At 45.0% G+C, this 24,889-nt stretch overlaps 1 protein-coding gene across 1 annotated transcript in view; it reads left to right on the plus strand.

The window, feature by feature from the left end:
* The window catches only part of NEK7 (NIMA related kinase 7), a 227,255-nt gene that overhangs the window by 94,719 nt on the left and 107,647 nt on the right, over window positions 1-24,889 (plus strand).

Here is a 24,889-nt window from a genome sequence, read left to right on the forward strand (position 1 = left end):
AAGCCTTCTAGGAGTAGGTAGGACTTCAGGAGGATTTTGAATATGGCGAGAACTGCGATTTGCTGGATTTGGGTGGGGGAAGGATCCACGCTCCCCCTCTAGACTGTGAGCTCGTTGTGGGCAGGAATATGTCTGTTTGTTGTTATAGCATACTCTTCCAAGCACTTAGTATGTGCTTTGCATACAGTAAGTGCTCAATAAATACGATTGAATGAATGAATGTGTCAAGGAGTGCGTGGGAACCAGGAATCCCCAGAGTAAACAGGTTTCCTACCTCTGCATTGGCTCCTCCTTTGCCTTGTCCTCATAGACTTTCTTCTGGGTCTTCTACACTCCCTCTGATGAGGAATTTGTCCACTCACATGGTTTCAGGTAGCGTCTCCATGCAGATGACTCCCAAATCCCCCTAGCCCTGAACTCTCAACTGACCTGCGAGCCTAAACCTCGCCTTGACTCCCGAACGTTTCCACTTGGACATCTTGACGAGTAGTCAACCCAATGTGTCTATAACAGACTCCTCTCTTCCTGATTTTCCCATGTTAGTCAATAAAACTTCTATTCTCCCTGGCCTAAAATCCCATAACCTCAACTTCTTGCTGTTTTTTCAACTGTCACATTTAAGCTACAACATATGCAACATCTCCTGGGTCAAATTGTGGTCATAAAACAAATGGAATATTTTTTATTCATTCATTCATTCATTCAATAGTATTTATTGAGCACTTACTATGTGCAGAGCACTGTACTAAGCGCTTGGAATGAACAAGTCGGCAACATATAGAGACAGTCCCTGCTGTTTGACGGGCTTACAATCTAATGCGGGGAGACGGACAGACAAGAACAATGGCAATAAATAGAGTCAAGGTTTGTTTAGCACTTAGTAGGTGCTGGGGTAGATACAAATTAACCAGGTTGGACACAGTCCCTGTCCCACGTAGAATTCACAGTCTTCACCCCCATTTTGCAGATGAGGTAACTGAGGCACAGAAAAGTGATGTTACTTGCCCAAGGTCACACCGCAGGGAAGCGGCAGAACCAGGATTAGAACCGAAGTCTTTCTGACTATTACATCAGCTGCATCGCCGATCTTTCTGCCTGTAACATCTTCCGTCTCCGATCTTTGCTAAACACTGCCTCAGGGATCATCTTCTGGAAATGTTCCTTGACTCATCTCTTGCCTCTCATCAAAACCTTCCACTGACTTCTTGCATCTCTCCAAGTGGAACGAAATCTCCCATTAGGCTTCAAAGCTCTCCACCAGCTCATCTCTCCTTACTTACCTCCTTTTGTCACCTTCTATTCTCCAATTCACTTTCTTCCCAAGCCAGCTTTCTAGCTCTTTCTCACTCTCAACTCTCCTGTTTTCACCCTTTGTTCATGATTCAAACTTCCTCCCTTACCAAATCAGACAGAGCACAACTCATCCCATATTGCAGAGCTCTCTTAAAATCCCGTATCCTCCAATGAAGCTTCCTTGATTAATTTCCTAGCACCCAAAGTTGTATAAATTCATCAGCTAACTCTAGGCACTTATGAATTTAATTTCTACCCATCCTTAATACTCTGGTATATATGTTTATACAAATGTAAATTCAATTATTTATTCTGACTATTCCAGAAAACGTTTTTTATGTTCATCTCCTCCATCAGGGTGTCAGCTCTTTGTGGGCAGGGAACATGTCTCTTTTTTATTCCTCATTTCCCAGGCCCCTAGTACTGCAGCAAGTTTGTGCTCAATAAATACGAATACTTTAGACTATAAGCTTGTTGTGGGCAGGGAATGTGGTCGTTTATTGTTTCATTGTACCCTCCCAAGCCCTTAGTATTGTGCTGTGCACACAGTTAGTGCTCAATAAATATGACTGACTGAAATTCGATTGACTAATACTGCTGCTAATAATAATAATAATGTTGGTATTTGTTAAGCGCTATGTGCAGAGCACTGTTGTAAGCGCTGGGGTAGATACAGGGTCATCAGGTTGTCCCACGTGAGGCACACGGTTAATCCCCATTTTACAGATGAGGTAACTGAGGCACCGAGAAGTGACGTGACTTGCCCACAGTCACACAGCTGACAAGTGGCAGAGCCACGAGTCGAACCCATGACCTCTGACTCCGAAGCCCAGGCTCTTTCCACTGAGCCACGCTGCTAGCTGTCAATAAATGCTTTTGAAGTTAAGATGCAGGGAATGTCATTCAGGTTACTGGCAGTCGTGATTAGTTTGGGGTGGTGAGTAGACTTAGAGAGAACAGAACAGTTGAAAAGGGTAAATAGAAAAGAAAAAATGGACAAAATGTTTCGGTTTTTTAAAATGGCATTTTTTGAACAGGCCCAAATGAATGAAGTATTTGTAGAATTTAAACATTTCAAAATATATGCCTTGCAGTTATTTCCTGTCTCTGTTCTGTGCACTTCTGTTGTTTTCTGTTCTGTACGTGCACGCTAGACTGTAAGCTTGTTACGGGCAAGGAGTATGTCTGGTAATTTCATTCAATCATATTTACTGAGCGCTTACTGTGTGCAGAGCACTTGCACTAAGTGCTTGGGAGAGTACAATAGAACAATAAACAGACACATTTCCTGTAATGTACTAAGTGCTAGCGAGAGTATATTACAGGAAATGTCTGTTTATTGTTCTATTGTACTCTCCCAAGCACTTAGTACGGTGCTCTGCACATAGTAAGCACTCACTAAATACCATTGATTGATCGATTTGTGCTTGCTATCACTCCATTCTCCTAGTAGTCTAATAAAAATAGAAAATAACTGTAGTATTTGTTATGTGCTTACTATATGCTAAGCACTGGACCAAGCACTGGGGTGGATATGAGATAATCAGATCAGACTATCTAACCCATTTAAGTTTTTATATCTTAATTTTTCCCTGTCTGTTCCTCCTTTTCTCTGATTCTTTCTCTCTTACCCTTCCCAATTGTTCATTTTCCCCTTTGCCCTTCTGTAAGTTCTTTCTTATAGCTTTTTCTCATCTTCTCTTCTTGCCCCTACTCATAAAATCTCAATAGAGTTAGAAATGACCGCAGGGAATCATTCGATTCTGAACCCTGTTTCCGAATAATAATAATGTTGAATTATTAATGGTGAATAATAATGTTGGTATTTGTTAAGCGCTTACTACGTGCAGAGCACTGTTCTAAGCGCTGGGGTAGATACAGGGGAATGAGGTTGTCCCACGTGAGGCTCACAGTCTTCATCCCCATTTTACAGATGAGGGAACTGAGGCACAGAGAAGTGAAGTGACTTGCCCACAGTCACACAGCTGACAAGGGGCAGAGTCGGGTATAACTAGCTGTTCAGTACAGATTTTTTTCCCCAGAAAATTTCCAAAGTTGGAGATACATAGCCTTTCCTAGTAGATATTCAAGACATTTTTCTTGAGAGAAAACATCTCCATACAGGGCTGTGCGCGGCCTTAGTGGATATAGCCCGAGTCTGGGAGTCAGAAGGTCATGGGTTCTAATCCAGGCTTTGCCATTTGTCTGCTTTGTGACCTTGGGCAAGTCACTTCACTTCTCATCTGCAAAATGGAGATTAAGACTGTGAACCCGATGTGGGACAGTGACCGTGTCCAACCGATTTGCTTGTATCCCCCCCCGGCGCTTAGTATAGTGCCTGTCACATAGTAAGCGCTTATCAGTAACCGTCACACCGTCACAGCGACCGTAACACCCCCGGTCCCTGGAGTTGTCTGTGAGGCATGGGGTGAGCCAGATGCATGGCTTTTCCTCTCTGGATTCCAGGGCTGAGGATGAGGGGTTTGTGACCTGCTTTGGAGCCTCGGAAGTAGGTATAAGAGGGGTTTGTGACCTGCTTTGGAGCCTGGGAAGTAGGTTGTGAAATTCACCAGGTGCTGGGTTGGACTTGGCCGTGGTCTCCCAGCAGAAATCGTTAAAGAGCCAACATCTCAGTGCCATCTGTTGGCTTTGCCCAAGAGCAGCGGCTCCTCTCTTGGCCCAAGGATTTGGAGCCCCTGAGAATTCGAATGGACAGCTGATTAGCATCCTCCTCCATTAACTTACTCCACGGTTTTCCCTTCTTCACAGTCCCAGTTCCTTTAACCTCTGCTCAGAGGACCTAATTTTGAAGAATCGTGTCTTTTTCGGTCCCAATTTCCTGGGCCTTCTTCATCTTCTCTGTAGCCTTTCTGAAATGAAATTGTCGTACCTAGATGCAAAACTCTAGTAATTTAAAACTAAGACGAGAAGGATATGTAGATCTGTTATTTATTCATTCATTCATTCATCCATCAATTTATTTATTTATTTATTTAGAAATAAGACTAGAAGGATATGTAGATCTGTTTTTTATTCATTCATTCATTCATTCCTAATAATGTATTTCTCTCCCTTTAGACTGTAAGCTCATTGTGGGCATGGAATGTGTCTGTTCGTTGTTATAGTGTACTCTCCTAAGCACTCACTATAGTGATTTACATTCCTTAAGCCCATAATAATAATTATGGTACTTGTTAAGCACTTACTGTGTACCAAGCACTGTTCTAAGTGCTGGGCTCAATAAATGCGATTGAATGAATGAACGAAAGGATGGCCTCCCAACTGTTGATTTATATAATCCTTTAAATACATTCCAGTACTAAGATGGATTTATAAATAACAGCAGTGTATTTCTGAGTCATATTCAACTCTTTGATAACTATGATCCCCAGGTGTCTTTCTGCAGCACTTTTGACGTTCCACTCTTTCTTCATAACAGTAATGATGATTGTGGTATTTGTTAAGTGCTTACTGTGTGCCAGGCCCTGTACTAAATAATAATAATGTTGGTATTTGTTAAGCGCTTACTACGTGCAGAGCACGTTCTAAACGCTGGGGTAGATACAGGGTGATCAGGTTGTCCCACATGAGGCTCACAGTTAATCCCAAGTACTGGGATGGATACAATGAAATCGGGTTGTTTGCAGTCCCTGTCCCATGTGGGGTTCACAGTCTCAATCCCCATTTTACAGATGAGGTAACCGAGGCCCAGAGAAATGAAATGACTTGTCCAAGGTCACACAGGAGACAAGTGGTAGAGCTAGGTTTAGAACCTACGCCCTTCTGACTCCCAGGCGTGTGCTCTATCCACTACATCATGCTGCTTCATTTTTTTTAAGTTTAATGGTACTTAAGTGCCTACTATGTGTCAAGCAGTGTACTGAGCATTGGTGTAGCTACAAGTTAATCCGATTGAACACGGACCCTGTCCCACATGAGACTCACAGTCTAAATAGGAGGGAGTAGGATTTAATCCCTATTTTACAGATGGGGGAACTGAGGCACAGAGAAATTAAGTGACTTGCCCAAGATCCACAGCAGACAAGCATCCTGCCACTGAACGATTGATGTTTAGTCTTTGGGTGTGACTTTTGAGCCAGGGATACACCTATCTAACAGTTTCAGGTTCCGCTCCTCTGCCGTTCACCTCATCACCGTCCCCTGTTCTCGCCTATCCCGCCGTCGACTCCTGGCCCACGTCCTCCCGCTGTCCCGGAATGCCCTCCCTCCTCCCCTCCGCCAAACTAACTCTCTTCCCCTCTTCAAAGCCCTGCTGAGGGCTCACCTCCTCCAAGAAGCCCTCCCAGACTGAGCTTCCCCTTTTCCCTCTGCTCCCTCTGCTGCCTCTCTGGCCCCCCTTCACCTCCCCTCTGCTAAGCCCTCTTTCCCCCCTTTCCCTCTGCTCCTAACCCTCCCCTCAGCACTGTGCTCATTTGCTCATTTGTATATTTCTTTATTACCCTATTTATTTTGTTAATGAGGTGTACATCCCCTTGATTCTGTTTATTGCTATTGTTTTTGTCTGTCTCCCCCGACTAGACTGTAAGCCCATCGATGGGCAGGGACTGACTCTATCTGTTGCCGATTTGTACATTCCAAGCGCTTAGTACAGTGCTCTGCACATAGTAAGCGCTCAATAAATACTATTGAATGAATGAATGAATGTTCAAGTCCCATGTTCCCAGTTGTCAAGGAAGATAGGATCCAAAGCCTTCAAAAAAGCATCTCTTGTCCATATGGCAGCCGCTCTGTTCCTAGGAAGAGATTAAATTTATCGGGCACAGCTTGCTCTTTTGAAGTCACCTTGGTTGATTCCTTGTATCTTATGTTCTTCTGGGTGTTTCCTAAGTAAATAAGAACATAAAGGATAGCCTGACTAGATGATTTCGAAACACGCAATCACGTTGCCCTCTCCTGTCTCACCTTGCTACTCTCCTACTACGACCTAGCGCTCACACTTCACTCTTCCAATGCTAACTTTCTCATTGTGCCTCCCCATCTCACCTATTTTGCCACCAACCCCTAACCTAGGTCCTGGCCTAGCCTGGAATGCCCTCCCTCCTCTTATATAATAATAATAATAATAATAATAATAATGTTGGTATTCATTAAGCGCTTACTATGTGCCGAACACCGTTCTAAGCGCTGGGGGAGATGCAGGGTAATCAGGTTGTCCCACGTGAGGCTCACAGTCTTAATCCCCATTTTACAGATGAGTTAACTGAGGCACAGAGAAGTTAAGTGACTCACCCACAGTCACACAGCTGACAAGTGGCAGAGCCGGGAGTCGAACTCATGGCCTCTGACTCCGAAGCCCGTGCTCTTTCCAATAAGCCACGCTGCTTCCTCTTAACCAACATACAATTACTCTCCCTCACTTCAAAGCCTTATTGAAGGCACATCTCTTCCAAGAGGGCTTCCCTGACTAAGTCTTTTCTCCCATTCCCTTCTGAGTCACCCTGATTTTCTCCCTTCATTCACCATCTCCAGTCCCACAGTACTATGTACATATCCATCATTTATTTATATTAATGTCTCTCCCCCTCTCTAAACTTTAAGCTCTTTGTGGGCAGGGAATGTGTCTGTTTATTGTTGTCTTGTGCTCTCCCAAGTGAGCGCTCAATAAATATAATTGAATGAATGACTCAATAGTCACATAAATGTATATAATAATAATAATAATAATGTTGGTATTTGTTAAGCGCTTACTATGTGCAGAGCACTGTTCTAAGCGGTGGGGTAGATACAGGGGAATCAGTTGTCCCACGTGAGGCTCACAGTTAATCCCCATTTTACAGATGAGGTAACTGAGGCACAGAGAAGTGAAGTGACTTGCCCACAGTCACACAGCTGACAAGTGGCAGAACCTGGAGTCGAACCCATGACCTCTGACTCCGAAGTCCAGGCTCTTTCCACTGAGCCACGCTGCTTCTCTCTATGTCTTTTATGTTCAAAGGAGGTGTCGCTGATGGTCAAGTTCATCTATCAGTGAGTTGGTGGCACAAATAGGCTGTCACTTGTTTTGTCATTCTTAATGTTTGCCGCACCAGCACTGTTTCCTCTTTCGCTTGCTTGTTTGTCTTTCTTTACAAGTGACTCTCTTTGAAAGCCGTGCTCTTCTTGCTAGTAGTATGCCGTGCTGTTCGATCCACAGTAACTGAGCCCCCAGTTTTTAGCTAAGTTGCAGCTTTGTCTGACGCTTTGCTTAACCGTGCCCTTGAAATTATTTCTTCTCCCGGCCTAATGATGGTATTTGTCAAGTGCTTACTATATGCCATGGACTCTGCTGAGCACTGGGATGGGTACAAGCAAATGGAGTTGGACACAGTGCCTGTCCTATGTAGGGCTCAGAGTCTCAATCCCCATTTTGCAGATGAGGCAGCTGAGGCACAGAGAAGTGAAGTAACTTGCCCAAGTTCACACAGCAGATAAATGGTGGAACCAGAGTTAGAACCCACGACCTTCTGACTCCCAGGCCCGTGCTCTATCCACTAGGCCATTTCTCTTGCTTTTGGCTTCTCGTTTTCAGCTTCCGAATGACAGCTGTTTGGGTCTCCCGCTGTGGCTTACTCTCTTCACGCATCCCGTCCACCGGAGCCGGGTTCGGTGAGCCTAGTTTCAACGCTAGGAGACCGACTACATTCCAGGGTTTCATCGTTTGTGATCTCGTCTTGCCATTTGAGTGTAGCTTGAAAGTGACGCCGGCGGAACTGCTCAAGGAGTTGGATGTGGTGCTCGGGTGGAGTCTGGGTCTCACAGCCGTAGAAAAAGTGGGCAAAATGCTGCAGCTCTGTACGCTTTTAGTTTGGCAACCAGTTCTCCGTCTAGTCCTGAATTTCCGATGTTTAGAGGTCCTCCGCCACTGTCGTATAAATAGTTCTCCAAAAGTGGGTAGGCAGTAGATAGTGTCATGAACTGAACCCCAGCTCCACCTTCATATCACAAATGTAAAGTACCATTCATTCATTCACTCATTCATTCATTCATTTGTATTTATCGAGCACTAACAGTGTACAAAGCACTGTACTAAGCGCTTGGGCGAGTACAATACAACGATAAACAGACACATTCCCTGCCCAAAATGAACTTACAATACATATGGCTAAAAACACTTTCAGACGAAACTCAAACCGATAATAGCGCAATATAAGGCTAGATATGGCAGGCACTCATCAGCTTATATAATCACGATACCTGATATTAACGCTAAAGATTTCTGCATATATCCTTAAAAGCCTAGAAGAGTTCAAATGCTTAATGCCACGGTTATTATGTCAGATCGTAGACATCTTTTTTTTCCTGCTGTACCCTTTGAGGTAGAATCTCTCTGGCCTCCCTTCCTCCCTCTGCCGAAGCCTCGCGTAGGTTCCTGCTGGCAGTCCCTCACTCCACTTTCTTCTACTGAAGGCAGATCCCTAAGTACATCTCTGTGAACCTCGTTTAAAACCATTTCACGTAAATGTTTTTGCTTACCCGGAGCCTCTCTGCCAGGAGGGAAGAAGCAGAGCCTTCTGCTCCTACCCTTCTCGAAATGTCTAGAGAAGCAGCGTGGCTCAGTGGAAAGAGCACGGGCTTTGGAGTCAGAGATCATGGTTCGAATCCCAGCTCTGCCACTTGTCAGCTGTGTGACTTTGGGAAAGTCACTTAACTTCTCTGTGCCTCAGTTACCTCATCTGTAAAATGGGGATGAAGACTGTGAGCCCCACTTGGGACAACCTGATTCCCCTGTGTCTACCCCAGCGCTTAGAACGGTGCTCGGCACATAGTAAGCGCTTAACAAATACCAACATTGTTAACATTATTATGTCTACGGCCATACCACCCTGAACACGCCCATCTCGGAAACTAAGCAGGGTAAAGGCTGGTTAATAATTATGGTATTTATTAAGTCCTAACCAGGTGCCGGACATTGTACTAAGTGCTGGGGTGGATGCAAGTAACTCCTGTTGGACACCGGAGTACCTGTCCCATGTGGGGCTCATTGTCTCAACCCCCATTTTGCAGATGAGGTGACTGAGGCCCAGAGAAGTGAAGTGACTTGTCCAAGGTCACATAGCAGATGAGTGGCGGAGCTGGGATTAGACCCCATGACCTTTTGACTCCCAGGCCCATGCTCTATCCACTATGGCATATTTGGGTGGGATACCACCTGGGAATACCTGGCGTGTAGGCTGAGAGCCAGCTTGGCCTAGTGGATGGACCACAGTGCTTGGAGTCAGAAGAACCTCAGTACAGTGCTCTGCACAGAATAAGCGCTCAATAAATACGATTGATTGAAAGAACCTGGCCGCTTGTCTGCTATGCGACCTTGGGGAAGTCACTTCATTTCTCTGTGCCTCAGTTCCCTCATCTGTAGAATGGGAATTAAGACTGAGAGCCGCATGTGGGACATGGACTGTGTCCAACCAGGTAAACTTGTATCTACCCCAACTCTTAGAATACTGCCTGACACAGAATAAGCCCTAAACAAATACCATTAAAAAAAAAAATTATGCCACTAGAAGTAAGGAATCCTCTAGGACAAGGACTCCTCCATTAAACAGACAGTCAGGCAGAGACCCTGACCAGCTCAAGGTCACCTTACCTTGTCTTTGCCTACTTCCCAATGTCCTGCAGAGATGTTTCTGGGCAGAAAATTCTCTATCTTGAGGCTGATTTGCTCAGGAGAAAATCCTCTTACAATACATTCATTCATTCAGTCATTTTTATTGAGCGCTTACTGTGTGCAGGGCACTGTACTAAGAGGTCGGGAGAGTACAATTCAGCTTGGCATAGTGGATAGAGCAGGGGCCTGGGAGTTAGAAGGTCATGGGTTTTAATTCTGGCTCTGCCACTTTTCTGCCGTGTGACCTTGGATAAGTCACTTCACTTCTCTGTGCCCCAGTTCCCTCATCTGCAAAATGGGGATTGAGACTGTGAGTCCCACCTGGAACAGGGACTCTGTCCAACCCGATTTGCTTGTATTGACCCCAGTACAGTGCCTGGTGCATAGTAAGCACTTAAATGCCACAATTATTAATTATCATTATTACAGTATAACAATTAACAGACCCATTCCTTGGCCACTTTGTGCCCATCTCTCTATGGCCGGTTATTTGGGATCCCTCATTAACCGCATGTGAAAGTGGAATCCTCTTTAGAGATCCTGACAGAAGGGAGCATCCAGGTTAGAATTCATTCATTCATTCAGTTGTATTTATTGAGTCCTTATTGTGTGCAGAGCACTGTACTAAGCAGTTGGGAGCATCCAATATAGCAGTCAGCAGACACCTTCTCTGCCCATAACAAGGTTACAGACTCTCTCCTCATCACGGGCACATTTATTCACTTGTGCAAAAAAAGCAAACCCTAAAGATGAATAGCTAGTTCAAGGTCGCAGGCCAGTTGACATCAGTGTGGCTCAGTGGAAAGAGCCCGAGCTTGGGAGTCAGAGGTCATGGGTTTGAATCCCGGCTCCTCCGCTTGTCAGCTCTGTGACTGTGGGCGAGTCACATCGCTTCTCTGTGACCCAGTTCCCTCATCTGTAAAATGGGGACTAAGACTGTGAGTCTCATGTGGGACAACCTGATTACCCTGTATCTACCCCAGCGCTTAAAACAGTGTTCTGCACATAATAAGCGCTTAACAAATTACAACATTATCAACTCATCTCAATTGCTCTCCTACTCGGATGAAAAGCCGAAGCTGGTGCCTGTGGGAAATGGAGTGTGTTCTCCCCACCTTACCTCCCAGAGGAGATCCAACCTCTTCTTTTGGTCTTGCTTCTTTTCTCTCCTCAAGACTTTCCACCGTGGCATTTGCCGCTTCTGGGGAAAAGAGTAGGCCTGTGTGTGTGTGTGTGTGTGTGTGTTTGTCCCATCTTGGCATCTTGCTCTGGAAGAACACTAGCCAACCTTGTAAAGACTTGCCCCTTTTTGCTCTCTCCAGGTGTAGAGGTGAGAAATGGCAAGCAAACATCTCCTTTGTGTTCTGCATACTTGGTGGCATATAGTCAAATGAGGTTGTGTCAGTTCTCATGCTTGAATAATCCTGTACATCTTAGGCTTAGCTAATTAATATGAAAATACCCTGGAGTATTTGCTTATTGATGAAATCATTTGCATTCTCCCATAAAATGGCCATAATTCACACGACTAGGTATTTTTTTTTCTTCAAATGCCTTTATCCTTTTTCTTCTCTTCACCACCTTGTGGCTTCAGGTAAATCTAGAACATCATGGCATCGACCAGGACCTTGGAGGTATGCAAGTGCTCAGCCTGTTTGATACCCTTTTGCCAAAGATGAACCTGGTGAGTTCTGCCTTACACGTTTCAGCGGCAAGGCAATCAAAAATAAGGTTCCCTGATGCTGTCCAGGAGGTCCAAGAAAAACCATCGAAGAGTCAGTCTCTCTCTTTCCGAGTCCTTAGGTGGTTGAGAGCGGATGGAGGGATCTTGTAAACGCTTCCTCTTATGGTCACACAGCTGCAGTCGGTCCTGGCGCTCTTTTCCTTTTCAGAAAGTGGTCCGACATTTTATCCAGTCAGTGACAGGAGTAGGGCGAATTTGGCATGTGAGCGTAATGAAGACGATGAAGCCATATCGGAAGCATCGTAGCGTGCCTCTCTTGACTTGGAAAAGAGACCGATCTTTTCAGGGGCTAGGTAATCCTCCGAGTAGGGTGCCTGGGATGATCTCCTTGAAGAAATTGGTGGAGGAGATGGGAAATGTGGACATTTGCACCCTTCTTTAGGAAACTATGAAGCCTTTCATTGTCAGATACACTCGGGAGTGTCACCAAGTCGTACCACAACTGATTTTAGACTGAGTCCATCATTGGGCAGAGATTGTCTCTATCTGTTGCCGAATTGTATGTTCCAAGCGCTTAGTACAGTGCCCTGCACATCCTAAGCGCTCAGTAAATACTATTGAATGAATGCTCAACACTTGATTCTAGAAACCCAAAGTAGTTGGTAACAGTGGCATGAGATAAATTAGGCCTGCTGTGGCCCACCACTCAACCATTTTTCAAGACAACAGCTTTGACACTATGACACGAAGAATAATGTATCATCAAATCTTTGTCATCTGGCCACAAATGAACTTTTGGGCTCTTATGAAGAACCTGACTGGTTTTGAGTCTGTTTTAGGAGCTGCAACAGTTGAGGATGAGAAGATGAACAACCATCTCCTTCAAATTCAGACACTTGGAGAGTTAAGATTTCATCTCTGCCTCTCTACCTGCAGTGAACATAAAAAGTCAACTCTGTCCAAAGTCTGTGGGTTTAATAAGAATACTCAAGAAGCAGCATGGCCTAGTGGATAGAACACAGACCCGGGAGTCAGAAGGACCTGGGTTCTAATCCCTGCTCTATCATTTGTCTGCTGTGTGACCTTGGGCAAGTCACTATACTTCTCTGTGTCTCAATTATCTCCTTTGTAAAATGGGGATTAAGACTGTGGGCTCTATGAAGGACAGGATTGTGTCCAACCTGATTAGCTTCTATCTACCCCAGAGCTTAGAACAGTGCTTGACACATAGCAAGTGTTTGACAAATACGATTATTATTATTACTATTATTATTATTTATTGTTAACCATGACTCCTGGAAGCTGAATACATGTTTTGAAATACATAGGGCCTTTCTGAGATAAAATTGAGAGATTTATTATTCTTATCATTCTTATCAATATTCTGCTGTGTGCCCTTGGGTAAGTCACTCCGCTTCTCTGTGGCTCAGTTACCTCATCTGTAAAATGGGGACCGAGATTGTGATCCCCACGTGGGACAGGGATTGTTTCCAACACTCTTTGCTTGTATCCACCCCAATGCTTGGTACAGTGCCTGGAACATAGTAAGCGCTTAAATGCCACAGTTACTATCATCATTATTATTATTATTATATTTAATCTTCTACTAATATCATCTACCCCAACAGAAAAAAGCCCAATTGAGGCAGGGGTAGAGGTGGGTTCCATGTTTTCAGAATAGTTACAACCGTCTCATTCCTTCTGTTGAAAGAGGAATATCAATCAGTTATTCAGTGGTATTTATTGAGTGCTTACTATGTGCAGGACGCTCTACTAAATACTTGGGGAAATACAATGAAATAGAATTGGTAGATGCACTCCCACAAGGACCTTACCGTCTATGGGGGAAGACAGACATTAAAATAGGTAAGGGATAAGGGAAATAAAAAAGAATGAGAACAGTTCCATGGGTTTCGTGGGGCGGGGTTGAGTATCAAAGCGCTGAACTCTTGGAGGAGATGTGATTTTAGAAAGGTTTTGAAGATGGGAAGGGTGGCGAACTGCTTGATATAAAGGGGGAGGGAGTTCCAGGCCCTAGGGAGAAAGGGAGGAGAACGTGGATAGATGAGGCTGAGGAGTGGAGTTGAGTTGTAGTAAGAGATCAGTGAGATTAGGCAGGAGGGAGAGAATGAGTACCTTCAAGTTTATGCTAAGGAGTTTCTGTTTGTTGTTGAGGTAGATTGGACAACCGTTGAAGGTTCTTGAGGAGTAGAGAAACATGGTCTGAACACTGTTTAAGAAAAATGATCTGGTTGGCAGAGTGAAGTATGAGAAGCAGCATGGCTCAGTGGACAGAGCACGGGCTTTGGAGTCAGACATCATGAGTTTGAATCCCAGCTCTGCCACTTGTCAGCTGTGTGACTGTGGGCAAGTCACTTCACTTCTCTGTGCCTCATACCTCATCTGTAAAATGGGGATTAAGACTGTGAGCCCCACGTGGGACATCCTGATTCCCCTGTATCTACCCCAGTGCATAGAACAATGCTCGGCACATAGTAAGCGCTTAAATACCAACATTATTATTATTATTATTATTATGAGTTTGAGAGGGGAGAGACAGGAGGCAGGGTGGTCAGTAAGGAGGCTGATGCAGTAATAAAGTCAGGAAATTAAGAGTTCTTGGATCGATATAGTAGCCATTTGGATGTAGAAGAGAGAGTGGATTCTAGAGATATTGTGAAGGTAGAGCCGATAGAATTTGATGACAGATTGAACATGGGGGTTAAATGAGAGGGATAAGTTGAGGGCAATGCCAGGTTTGCGGGCTTGTGAGACAGGAAGGATGGTAGTTGCTGTCTTCAGAGATAGGAAAGTCATGGGGAAGACGGCGCTTGGTTGGGAAGATGGGTAGTTTTGTTAATTTTGGACACTTCCATGTTAATTTTGAAGAGTTGGCGATTCCTCCAAAGGAGAGATGTCCTGAAGTTAGGAGAGAAATGTGAGGCTGCAGGGAAGGAAAGAGGCCAGAACTGGAGAAGTAGATTTAGGAATCACCCATGAAGAGATGGTCTGAACGTTGTTTTAGAAAAATGATCTGGGCGGCAGAGTGAAGTATGGACTTGAGAGGGGAGAGACAGGAGGCAGGGTGGTCATTGAGGAGAGTGATGCAGTAATCAAGGCAGGAAATTAAGAGTCCTTGGATCAATATAGAAGGAGATTTAGGAATCATTCATTCATTCCATAGTATTTATTGAGCACTTACTATGTGCAGAGCACCATACTAAGCGCTTGGAAGGTACAGTTCGGCAAGGAATCACCCATGAAGAGATGGTGACTGAAGCTGTGGGAGCGAATAAGCGGTCCAGGGAAGTGAGTGTAGATGGAGAATAGACAGGGACCAGAACTGAACCTTGAGGCACCCCCACAGTTAGAGGGTGGGAGGCAGAGGAAGAGACTGAGAGTGCGCCGGACAGATATGAAGCCAAAGTTAGATAATAGTCCCAGGAGAAAAGGGTGGTCCACAGTGTCAAAGGCAGCAGGAAGGTCGAAGAGCTTTAGGATTAAGTTGTAGTCATTGGATTTGGCAAGAATTAGGTAATTGATTGATTCGATAGTATTTATTGAGTGCTTACTATGTGCAGAACACTGTACTAAGTGCTTGGAAGGTACAATTTGGCAACAGATAGAGACGATCCCTGCCCAATGACGGGCTCACACTCTAAACAGAGGAGACAGCATAGCAAAACAAAACAGTACAAAAACAAGACAACATCATCAAGATAAATAGAATCAAGGAGATATACACCTCATTAACAAAATAAATAGGGTAATAAATAATATATACAAATGAGCACAATGCTGAGGGGAGGGGAAGGGGGAAGAGCAGAGGGAAGGAAGGGGGAGGAGGAGCAGAGGGAAAGGGGGGCTCAGTCTGGGGAGGCCTCCTGGAGGAGGTGAGCTCTCAGTAGGGCTTTGAAGAGGGGAAGAGAGTTAGTTTGGTGGAGGTGAGGAGGGAGGGCATTCCAGGACGGCGGGAGGACGTGGGCCAGGGGTCGATGGCGGGATAGGTGTGAACGGGGGACTGTGAGGAGGTGAGCGACAGTGGAGCGGAATGTACGGGGCAGGCAGTAGAAAGAGAGAAGGGAGGTGAGGTAAGAGGGGGCAAGGTGATGGAGAGCTTCGTAGCCTAGAGCGAGAAGTTTTTGTTTCGTGCTAAGGTTGATCGGCAACCACTGGAGGTTTTTAAGGACGGGAGTGACGTGCCCGGAGCATTTCTGTAGGAAGACTATCGGGGCAGAGGAATGAAGAATAGACTGGAGTGGAGAGAGACAGGAGGAAGGGAGATCCAAGAGGAGGTTTGATGAGGCTCGATGACCTTAGAGAGGGTTGTTCTTGTGGAGTGGGGGTGGAAATCACATTTCAGGGGATTGAAGAGAGGAAGTGTGGTAGCCAAAGTAGACAATTCTAGCTCAAGGAGTTTGGAGAGGAATGGTAGGAGGGAGATGAAGTGTTACTGGAGGGTGCCAGGGGTTGAGGGAGGAGATTTTTAGGATGGGGATGCATGGGCATGCTGGAAAGCTGTGGAGAAGAAGCCACTGGAAAGTGAGCGGTTGAAGATGGCAGTCAGGGAGGGAAGAAGGTAGGTGGCAGTTGCTTTGATAAGGGGAGAATCCCGGATGTTGGGGTAGAATTTGAGAGGAGGGACTGTCTCCTCTTGAGATACTGCTGGGAAGGGTGGCGGACGTCAAAGAAGGGGCTGGAGGAAGAAGGACCTGCAGAGGAGCAGGGGAGATTTTAGGGAGATCACGTCTGATGGTTTCAGTATTGTCAATAAAGTATGTTGCCCAGGTCATTAGAGTCCTAATATAACCCAGCCCCCACCCTTCATTCCTGTATTGCCAACCTACTTGAATCTCATCTATCCTGCTCAGTCAATAATATTAATAATAATGATGTTGGGTTTTAATAATAATGATAATAATGTTCGTATTTATTAGGTGCTTACTATGTGCCAAGCACTGTTGTAAGTGCTGAGGTAGATATAGGGTAATCAGGTCCCACGCGGGACTCACAGTCTTAATCCCCATTTTCCAGATGAGGTAACTGAGGCACAGAGAAGTTAAGTGATTTGCCCAAAGTCACACAGCTGACGAGCGGCGGAGCTGGGATTAGAACCCATGACCTCTGACTCCTCAACCCGTGCTCTTTCCACTGAGCCACGCTGCTTCTCACAGTTAAGTCCTGCCTCTGGCCTGGAACGCCCTCCCTCTTTGTATCCTAAAGACGATCACTCTCCCCACATCCAAAGCCTTATTAAAAGTGCATCTCCCCCGGAAGAGGCCTTCCCCAACTAAGACCTCATTTCTTCTTCATCCACTCCCTTCTGCATCACCCTCACACTTGAATTTGTACCCTTTATTCCTCCCTCTCTCAGCCCCCCAGTACTTAGGTTCATATCTGCAATTTATTCATTTATATTAATGTATGACTCCCCCTGTAAACAGTAAGATTGTTTGAACGGGGAACATAACTCTGTTATGTCGTACTGTCCTAAGTGCTTAGTACAGTGTCTCTGCACACAATAAGTGCTCGATAAATAAGAGTGATGGTTCTCATGGCATAGTAGAGAAGCGGCATGGGGTAGTAGATAGAGCACAGGCCTGGAAGTCAGAAGGTCATGGATTCTAATCCCGGTGCTGCCACTTGTCTGCTGTGTGACCTTAGGCAAGTCACTTCACTTCTCTGGGCCACAGTTCCCTCATCTGTCAAATGGGGATTGAGACTGTGAGCCCCACGTGGGATGGGGACTGCGTCCAACCCGGTTTGTTTGTCTCCACCCCAGCACTTAGTACAGTGCCTGGCTCATAGTAAGCACTTAACAAATACCATTATTATTATTATTTGATTAGGACAAGAGATCTGGGGCAGAGGGACAGGTGATTTGAGGAGGGAGTTAAAAGTCTGAAACAGCTGCCATACTCAGTAAGGATGGGAATCAGTAAGGATGGAGAAGTATTGTTGCTAGGCGGATGAGAGGCAGAATTAAAGCAAGTGAGGCTGAAATGGAGATGGATGAAGTGCAGATACCTCAAGGTCTAGGCCAAGGCCACAAGTCAGAGATAAGAACGGAAGGCGGATTGCCCAGTATATTAAGAAACAGAAGCCTCCACCTCTCAAATTCCCAAACCTAGCGGGTCATTAAGGAGAAAGAGGTTTCTTCTATTTATTTTTTTTTTTTGTATTTGTTAAGGGCTTATTATGTGCCAGGCACTGTACTAAGTGCCGGGGTGGATACAAGCTAATCAGGTTGGACTCAGTCCGTGTCTTAAATGGGGCACACAGTCTTAATGGCCATTTTACAGATGAGGTAACTGAGGCACAGAGAAGTAAGTGGCTTGCCCAAAGTTCCAAAGAAGACAACTGGAGGACCCAGGATTGGAACCCAAGTCTTCCCGACTCCCATGACCGTGCTCTATACAATAGGACAACCTTTTCCTCCCTCCCTAGGAAGTCTAGCATGGAATAGGTGTCAGCCCTCAAGTGATTTTCTTACTCTTTTCCTTCCCATCGTCTCCAATTCTTGGAATCTTCCAAGTAGTTTCTTTCTACAGCCATTTTACTTTTTGCTTCTTGAAACAACGCCTCTATTCTGCCAGATGGTCCAGAGGAGCCACTGAACTAATCCCCTTCAGAAACAGAACAGGAGTTCTAGGAAAGAAGTTCAAGCCGTATCTTAGGAATACCTTTCTCTTATTAAGAAAGGAGAACTGGACAGTTGCCCTAAATATCTTGGATGTCGTTTGTACTTAAAAATCCAGCCATACCACGGTAATACGTGGTAATCTCTGTGGAAACTTGATCTTTCTTCCCTGTGGCGTGATTTCAGAACCCAGTTTCATCCCAAAGTATTGACTGCCATCACGGTACTGACTCCCATCTCTGAAGATGACTTGGATGATTGATGAAAACAAGATGTTTCCAAAACAAGTGAAGTGGTGAATGTAGCTAGGCTTTTTTCTTTCCCCTAGTCACTTGATTTCAAATTAAATTTAAAAATGTCAGCGCTGACTCTTACAAATCTGTGGAAGAAATGAAAGGAGTGAAGTGTTCGTGTTGAAAAAGCCTGCTTCCTGTGATCATGACCTGATTTCACATTAATCAGGACATTGTACTCATCAGTTGTTCTTAACCCAAAAAGGAAAGTGAGGCAGCTTTCCACGTTGTAGGTGTCATAAAAACCTTGTTTCATTATCTGAACAATTCACAAAACCTCAGATAAATCCAATCAGTTGTTCATGTTTTTCCAGTCTTAAAAGAACCATCTCTAATTTACAGTTAGATCTCTGTCTCAGAGATACAGCCAAGCAGTTTATACTTTCAGGTCTCACTCAGGGAACGCTCCTTTAGAGGCTGAACTACCATAAAAGCAATCCTAAAAGATGTCCCCTTATCTATCAGTCCATGCTACATTGTGATCACTTATTTTGTGCAGAACACCATAAGCTAATTGTGAGCAGGGAATGTGGCTGTCGATTGTTATATTGTGTTCTCCCAAGCGCTCAGTACAGTGCCCCGCTCACAGTAAGCGCTCAATAAATACAGTTGACTGACTGACGGACTGCAGGCTTACACCAGATACCTGAAAAGGAGCTATGTGATCTTCAGCCCAAATGTTTGTAGAATACAATTGCCTGGGTTCGTTCTCTATCTGTATTCCAAATCACATGATCCCTCTCTCCCCCATCTGAGGTGATTAGTATCGTTCTCTTCTGTGGTCTTACTTGGGTGGATAGATTAGTACATAATAAATAATAATAATGGCATTTGTTAAGTGCTTACTGCGTCCCAGGCCCCGTAATAAGTACTGGGTTCGCTACAAGCAAGTTGGGTTGGACACAGTCCCTGTCCCATGTGGGACTCACAGTATTAATCCCCGTTTTACGGATGGTGTAACTAAGGCACAGAGATGTGAAGTGACTTGCCGAAGGTCTCACACAGCAGAGAAGTGGTGTAGCCGGGATTAGAACCCATGACCTTCTGCCTCCCAGGCCCGGGCTCTATCCATTAGGCCACGCTGCTCCTCAGTGAAACTGAGAGGATGTCTGGATCCCTTTCCCACTTTTGAGGAGGCCCCCTCCTCAGAGGCCACCCCAGGATCAGTAGTTGATAAAATCCCAAGACTCAGTTGGGCCCCCGGGCTGCAGTAACAACAAGCTTTTGGTGCTCTTTTCCCTTTTACTCTTGCCTTACATCTTTTTAAATGATCTTTGTTAAGCGCTTACTATGTGCCAGGCACTGTTCTAAGTGCTAGGGTAGTTACAAGTTAATCAGGTTGAACACAGTCCACGTCCCACATGGGTTTACCGTCTTAATCCCCATTTTCCAGATGAGGTAACTGAGGCACAGAGAAGTTGTGACTTGCCTAAGATCTCACAGCAGACAAGTGGTTGAGTCAGGATTAGAACCCAGGTCCTTCTTACTTTCAGGCCCAAGCTTAATCCACTTTATCCATACTGCTTCTCAGCAAGGAGAGCACTTACTAGAGGGGTAGACTGTGATGTTTTAGCCCTATCTGTACTGACAAAATATTACAGCGGTTGTGTCTCCCCAGTGGTATTTAGGAACTCCCAAACTCGGACCATCTTTTCTGCTTCTTTTGGACTCTGAAAAACTTTTCCATCCTTACTCAGGTCCTCCCTCCCCAAGAAGTTTCTAATCCCAGATCTCTTCAGACTGCATAAGTGTTCTTGTTCTTTTTTTTTTTTTTTTGACTAATAGGACTTTGGCTTGGCCCCAGTTTTCTGAAGATTGTTGTATTGAAAGGTGAAAATGCACAACCTGTGTCTCTTACCCACTTGCTGTGCTTCCTTCTATGTTGGTTATTGTTCTTCCCAGTAGGAGTTTTTGGTAGTCATTGCTGATGCTCTTGATACAACTGCACTATGTTTCTAATTAAGTTTAACCCATGGCTGCAGACAAGAGTGGCATGGAGACACCACCTTTGAGAGAAAGAGAGAGAATTCCCTCCATCAAAGCCACAGCCTTTTGGGCAATTTGCTTCACTTTTCACATTAAGAAGAATATTGGCTGCACATTCCAAATTGTACTCTCCAGGAGCTTAATATGGTGCTCTGCAGACAGTAAGCGCTCAATAAATACAATTGAATGAATGAATTCACTCCTGTCACAACCTCAGTAGGAAACAGGCGCTCCAGGCCTTGCAGCATCCTGGTTTCAAGCAATGATTGAATCAATCATTTTTACTGAGCACTTACTCTGTGCAGAATACTGTGCTAAGTGCTTGGGAGAGTACCATATCACAGAGTTGATAGACATGTTCCCAGTGATTTCCCTGCTAACATCTGACTGTTTTCCCTGGATGTCCCTCTGTTCTTTTGTATGTTTGTGAGTCCTCTCTCCAACCTCATATGTGCTCAATCCCATGATATTTTTTTTGTGTGTGTGTGTGCGTGAATATGTACATATGAATGTATAAGAGATACTGTCCCCATTCTCATCCCCTTAGGATTCCCAATTTGCCCTTGGCTGAGTTTTTTTTAAATGGACTTTGTTAAGTGCTTAGTGTGCACTAAGCACTGTTCTAATCACTGGGGTAGATACAAGTTAATCAGCTTGGACACAGTCCCTGTCCCACAAGGAGCTCGCACTTTTAATCCCCATTTTACAGATGAAGTAACTGAGACACAGAGAAGTGAATTGACTTGCCCAAGGCCACATAGCAGACAGTGGCAGAGCCATGACTAAACCCAGGTCCTTCTGACTCCCAGGTCCGTATTCTATCCGCTAGATCATATTCATTTATTCATTCATTCGGTCATATTTATTGAGCGCTTACTGTGTGCAGAGCACTGTACTTAGCACTTGGAAAGTATTGCTTCTCCAGTCAAAAAAGTAGGATTCCTAGACACAAGAGTTCCTCATCTAGAGATGCCTAAGCCTGGTGGGTGGCCCAGTTGGAAAAATCATTCATTCATTCATTCATTTATTCATTCGTATTTATTGAACGCTTACTAGGTGCAGAGCACTGTACTAAGCGCTTGGAATATACAAATCAGTAACAGATAGAGACAGTCCCTGCCGTTGACGGGCTTACAGTCTAATCGAGGGAGACGGACAGACAAGAACAATAGCAATAAATAGAATCAAGGGGATGAACATATTAACAAAATAAATAGGGTAATGGAAATATATACAGTTGAGTGGACGAGTACAGTGCTGAGGGGATGGGAAGGGAGAGGGGGAGGAGCAGAGGGAAAGGGGAGAAAAGAGGGTTTAGCATCTGATTTTCATCTAAATCAGATGACTGCAGATTTAGTGTTCTTAATTTCTTCCTACTTTCAAGTTTCTGAGTTTGTGCTCCGTCTCCTTTTACCTCCATTTCATCAGTCATTCAATCAATGGTATTTATTGAGGGCTTCCTGTGTGCAGAGCATTGTACTAAGTTCTTGGGAGCATACACTAAAACAGAGTTGGTAAGCTCATTTCCTCCTCACAAGAAGCTTAGACTCTAGAGGGAATTTCATCCTATATAAAACGTCTAAGGCTTTGGATGAGCCAGGGGAAGTTTTTTGCTCTCAGTAAACTTCCCTGTGGCCCTACCCTGTACTTGTGGTAGGAACTGAGTCCATAAATTAATAATAATAATGTTGGTATTTGTTAAGCGCTTACTATGTGCAGAGCACTGTTCTAAGCGCTGGGGTAGACACAGGGGAATCAGGTTGTCCCACGTGGGGCTCACAGTCTTAATCCCCATTTTACAGATGAGGTAACTGAGGCACAGAGAAGTGAAGTGACTTGCCCACAGTCACACAGCTGACAAGTGGCAGAGCTGGGATTCGAACCCATGACCTCTGACTCCAAAGCCCGGGCTCTTTCCACTGAGCCACGCTGCTTCTCATAATTAATGAAATATTATTTCACATCCTGACTTCATCATTTCTTACTATGGTTTTTTCCATCAAGCACCCAAGGAATTGGCTTCAGCCAGTTTCAGCCAGTCAGTGGTATTTAGTGCTTAATGAGTGCCACGCACAGTACAAAGGGTTTGGGAAAGTACATTAGAGTTGCTGGACATTATTCTTGACCTTAACGAGTTTACAGTGTAGTGGGGGAGAAGGACATTAAAATAAATTACGGGTTGGGGAAGCATCAGAATATAGTGTTTGTATATAAGGGCTTTGGGGTTGGGGTTGCACGTATACTAAAGTGTTTAGAGGGTACGGACTCAAGTGCATTGGGGACCCACAAGGGTGGGAAAATAGGGTGGGGAGATGAGAGATCATTCTGGGAGGGCTTCCTGGAGGAGATATATCTTTAGCAGAGCTTTGAAGTTGGTAGGGAGTGGTGCTCTGTTATTCATTCATCCATTCAATAGTATTTATTGAGCGCTTACTATGTGCAGAGCACTGTACTAAGCGCTTAGAATGTACAAATCGGAAACAGATAGAGACAGTCCTTGCCCATTGATGGGCTTACAGTCTAATCGGGGGAGACAGGCAGACAGAAACCATAACAATAAATAGAATCAGGGGGATGAACATCTCATTAAAATAATAGCAATAAATAGAATCAAGGTGATGTACATCTCATTAATAAAACAAATAGGGTAATGAAAATAGATACAGTTGAGTGGACGAGCACAGTGCTGAGGGGAGGGGAAGGGAGAGGGGGAGGAGCAGAGGGAAAGGGGGGAAAAGAGGGCTTAGCTGAGGGGAGGTGAAGGGGGGGTAGACGGGGAGCAGAGGGAAAAGGGGAAGCTCAGACTGGGAAGGCCTCTTGGAGGAGGTGAGCTCTCAGGGTTTTGAAGAGGCGAAGAGAATTAGTTTGGCAGAGGTGAGGAGGGAGGGCGTTCCAGGACCGCGGGAGGACGTGGCCCGGGGTCGACGGCACGATAGGCAAGAATGGGGGACGGTGAGGAGGTGGGCGGCAGAGGAGCGGAGTGTGCGGGGTGGGCGGTGGAAAGAGAGAAGGGAGGAGAGAGGTAGGAGGGGGCAAGATGATGGAGAGCCTTGAAGCCTAGAGTGAGAAGTTTTTGTTTCGTGCGGAGGTTGATAGGCAACCACTGGAGGTTTTGAAGCAGGGGAGTGACAGGCCCAGATATGAAGTGGAAGGAGTTACCAGACAGGAGGGAGGGCACGAGCAAGGGGTTGAGTGACAGCGACGAGATGGAGGCACAGTAAGTAGGTTGGTGTTAGAGGAGCAAAGTGTGCAGACTGGACTGGAATGGGATTGGGGCCAGGATAGAGGGAGCCAGCCTTTACCCTAATTATGGAATTTATTAAGCACTTAGGATACACCAAACACTGCCTCAGCACTAATAATCAAATTGAACACAGTCCTTCCAACAGTCCATTTGATCATGCACTGCTCCCCCTTTATCCCATTAGATGTTTGAACAAAAAGTCGTAGGATCTGCAACGTGACCTAGTGATAGAAAATTGAAATAATCTTCTCCAATTATGGTTAGGTAGAAACCAAAACCTCTAATGTTGGGATTAATTAGGAAATAATGCCCTTAAACCTTTGTCAAAATAAATGAGTAGCTCAGTGGTTTGTGGTTGATTTTAATGCATTTTGTGCCCGTTTCTTTATCCAATAACCCAGACAAAGCATAGCAGACAATAGACTATGGCATTTTTCTGACAAATCCCTGGCCACAAATACCGGACAAGCTTATGAAACAAAACAAACCAAGCCCAGTTTTTCCATAACGTCTGTGGGGCAAGGAGTGCCTTAGTTGGCTAGATAGTTTAACCGGTAGCCTGGCTTCCATGATTTAAAAAATACTCTTACAGGTGAGAAGCAGTGTGGCTTAGTGGAAAGAGCATGGGCGTGGGAGTCGAGAACCTGGGTTCTAATCCCTGCTCTACCACTTGTCTGCTGTGTGACCTCGGGCAAGTCACTTCCCTTTGCTGAACCTCACTTCCCTCATCTGTAAAATGGGAATTCAATACTTGTTCTTCCTCCGACTTAGATTGTGAGAGCTATCTGTTAACTCCCTCACTAAACCTCCCGTCTGCCCGGCCCACACCATCTCTTTCCCCTTATGACCTGGCCACGTAATTTTCAACAAAATTGAAACCATCGATTTCCCGTACTCCTCTCCAGTCTGCCCCCACCCCCCCAACCCTGCCTGACCCTCTTGAATTCTCCCTATATTCTCTCCAGTAAATCAAGATGAGATCTAACCCTTCCTTTCTAAATATGCCCCCTCGAACCTGTGCTTCTTACCCCATCCCTTCATACCATTTTAAACCACTCACCCCCTGCCTTCTTCCCTCCTTGACTGCCATCTTCAGCTGTTCACTTTTCAATGGCTACCCCATTGCTTTCAACCATGCTTACAT

This window comes from Ornithorhynchus anatinus, chromosome 4 (assembly GCF_004115215.2).
Source record: "Ornithorhynchus anatinus isolate Pmale09 chromosome 4, mOrnAna1.pri.v4, whole genome shotgun sequence".
Classification (NCBI taxonomy): domain Eukaryota; kingdom Metazoa; phylum Chordata; class Mammalia; order Monotremata; family Ornithorhynchidae; genus Ornithorhynchus; species Ornithorhynchus anatinus.